Source organism: Arachis ipaensis, chromosome B02, assembly GCF_000816755.2.
Source record: "Arachis ipaensis cultivar K30076 chromosome B02, Araip1.1, whole genome shotgun sequence".
Lineage (NCBI taxonomy): Eukaryota > Viridiplantae > Streptophyta > Magnoliopsida > Fabales > Fabaceae > Arachis > Arachis ipaensis.
The window spans coordinates 88576748-88580165 of record NC_029786.2 but is presented as its reverse complement, the minus strand read 5'-3'; the positions used below and the strand labels follow the sequence as shown (position 1 = coordinate 88580165).

Genomic DNA, 3418 nt, shown 5'->3' with positions numbered 1-3418 from the left:
AGTGTGGCAGAGATGAAGATGTTGAGATGGATGAGTGGTCATACGCGATTGGATAAAATAAGGAATGAAGATATAAGGGAGAGAGTTGGAGTAGCACCCATTGTGGAAAAGATGGTTGAATCGCGTCTCAGGTGGTTTGGACATGTGAGAAGAAGACCGATAGAACATCCAGTCAGGAGGGTGGATGAGATAGAAGATGGACAAAAGGCGAAAGGAAGAGGAAGACCTAAGAAGACCATCCATGAGGTGGTCAAATGAGATTTACATGTAAACGGTCTCTCTGTAGACATGATACATGACAGAGCACAATGGCGTCGTTTGATTCATGTAGCCGACCCCACTTAGTGGGACAAGGCTTTGTTGTTGTTTGTTGTTGTATACAGTTATGTCGTGGAGTAGTTATCCCACCTTACGTGGTAACATTAACCCTTTATCTTTTGGGTCTTATTACAAGTAACAGAAGAAGCTCAATCTGTAGATGCTAGCTAGTGCACTATCAGTGTCTTTGTGCCAAATACTTGGTGTGAGTTTGTTTTGACAAATGATAGTTGACTTATAGATCACAATGATTATTTTGCTGTTTAATCTTCGTTACCAATAATTTAAGAATCGCTATCAAACTTGTAATATCTACGTGAATGACTGATCTTGTAGGAAGATGTATGTATAACCTTTGATAATTATTAATATATAAAAAGAATTAAATTTTGAATACTAAAGTTCTAGACTTCCAGTACTTTGTACTGGAACAAGATTTAGTGGTTTATATGTAGAATGTAGAATTGTTCGAGCGTGGCAACGAGGCTGTGGTTGTCACCATCTACTGATCTTTATCTACCTCTCCTTGAGGATGATGCCATGGGAGTTACGTTCCACAGAGCTTTGTGTTATTAATTAGTGTGTCTGTCTCTTTTTTATAATGCAGTAGTTTATTCATGATTATTCCCCAGTTTTCATGGCTCTTTTGTACAAATACAAGTGTTTCATTTGAATCGCTTTCCTTGTAATTATCTTCCACTATTTTTATTCTATAATTCCTTAAAGATATGAATAAGGTAAATAAGTATCTAAATATTGATTTCCATGAGTAAATTTTTATCACTGAAATAATGAGAGCTTCAATATAATAGATAAGGAACTATTTTGGGCAAATGGGGATGGCTTGCCTTCTAAATTAATAGATAAGTTTTTAATTACTGTGAGATCTATCCTTCCCCTTTTCAGAACTGACACAGAGACCATTATAGAGCGGTTTAGACGAGTAACCCTGGAGACATATAAATCCTCTGCTTTTTACATTGTCTATATTTCTAAAAATAACTCGAATTTCTATATTTTGCTTTCCATTGTTTTCCTCCATTCTAAAATATTTGTCACTTTGATAATTTGGTATCTTGATTTCGGTATTCTCATTTTCATTGAATTTTACATTGTTAGGTTTAGTTTTAGGACAGGATGATATATATATATATATATATATTTTCTTTGTTGGCTTACTTTGCTAATGCATTATTAATCTGTTTGCGTAGATACATGATTTATGTATCTATTTTACTGAAGTCCATATTGTAGTAATGCTTGATGCTACATGAATATCACATTGATTCTTTTGGAATTTTATTCTGGTCAAATACATAATATAATGCCACTTTGTCAATTTAATTGTTAGTCTGAGTGTCTAGACTTATGGTATGGAACACATTGCATTGTATGTTGATGTATGTTGTAGGTTGACGTCTATACATTATCAAGAAAGTGGAAGGAGTTGGTTGATAAGGCCCGGGCCAAGCAGCTCCAACCTCATGAGTATAGCACAGGTACAAGACTCAAATATTTATAATTATTTGGGATTTTCTTCAATCCAAATTGGAGAAGATTGAAAACAGCTTGCAATTGAAAATACTATTGAACCGGTTAATCACATTTTGGATTTTAAATGTACAACCCTAGAACATAGATATTGAACCAAAGCTTATCCAAATAAGTTAGTATGCTAGATCAATCAAGGCTGTTGAACTTCAGCAAAGATTGACTTCTCTGTCCAATTAATCTCAAAATCTTAGGTCTAACTTTGCTCTGAGTGCAAGATACACATTTATAGACTCTGGGTGCTAATTCTTCATTAAAATACAAATTAGGTTGATGTAATTAAAATTGAATAATACAAACTAGGATATATAGATATCTTATTCATCACTTTTGATTTCTTGCTACAATAATAATACATTATCAGATCTCTTAATAGCCTACATAGCTGCATATATAAATCTCTATACATTTTTTTTTAATTTATATAATGGGAGGTTATTTAATTAGATCAAATCTCTTATTGAAGAATGGTCTTTTGGTGTGAGTAGTAACTTGAAAATAGTCCGTGAAAAAAAAGTTGTTTTATTCTTTTTCAATTTGAATCGGTTATGTTTTTTATATATGTAGGACTTGGTTTACTCCAAATATACAAGCCCTCAGGAATGGATAATCCTGGCACTGGCACTGGCACGCCACATCAGGAATGCACTAAAGGACTATGATGATGATGAGGATGAAGATGACACTGAAGACTATAGCTAATAGTTTTAGTATGGTTGAATAATATACTAGGAATTATAGTTGATGATCAATACATTTTGTCTATATTTTGAATTATATTGACTTGCTTGTTTATAGTACTTTTCTTTTAGTTTGATAATACGATGAATTTGTTTATTTTTGAAATTCGAATACAAATTAGATAAAAATTTGTATTAAATTTATATTTATTTTGTATGAAAACAAGTTTATTTTGTAATTAGAAAAATAAAAAAAATTCTATTTTACATTACTGACGGATTTACAGACGAATTTTCTGTTTATAATCAGAGTGTGAGATGATTTTCCAAAGTTCAAATTACAGACGGAAAATTTGTCGAAAAATCCGTCTGTAATTACAGACAGAAAATCCGTCAGAAAATCCGTCTGAAAATCTGCCTGTAATTACAGATGGAAAATCCGTCTGAAAATTCGTCTGTAATTACAGACGGAAAATCCGTCGGAAAGTTCATCGCCTTCGAGAAATGGATGGAGAATTTATAGAGGGAAAATCTGTCGGTAACTAGTAAAAATCCGTCGGTAAATAATTTCCGACGGAGCTTTTACAGAGGGACAAAATCCATCGGTAATTTCGTCGGTAACCAAAAATCCGTCTATAATAAAGACTAAATCTGTCTGTATTAATTCATTTTCTAGTTGTGATTCTTGCTTTTTAGTATTTAAATATAATCTAAAAAGACAAAAATACTAAATAAAATTAAAGTGGCTACTTAAAAATAATAAAACTTTGATAAAAGACAAAAAATAATAAATAAAGGTGATTGCTGAAATTATTTGGTTTTTTATTTTCTATGGTATTATTAAATTTTATATTAATTTACGGGGAGAT

General features: G+C 32.0%; 1 long non-coding RNA gene across 1 annotated transcript in view; it reads left to right on the top strand.

Annotated features, from left to right (window-relative positions):
* The window catches only part of LOC110268956, a 4443-nt gene extending 1840 nt beyond the window's left edge, over positions 1 to 2603 (top strand). Inside the window, exons 3-4 of the long non-coding RNA XR_002357744.1 lie at positions 1730 to 1817; positions 2437 to 2603. This is a non-coding gene — a long non-coding RNA (uncharacterized LOC110268956). The remainder of the gene's footprint in view (positions 1 to 1729; positions 1818 to 2436) is intronic.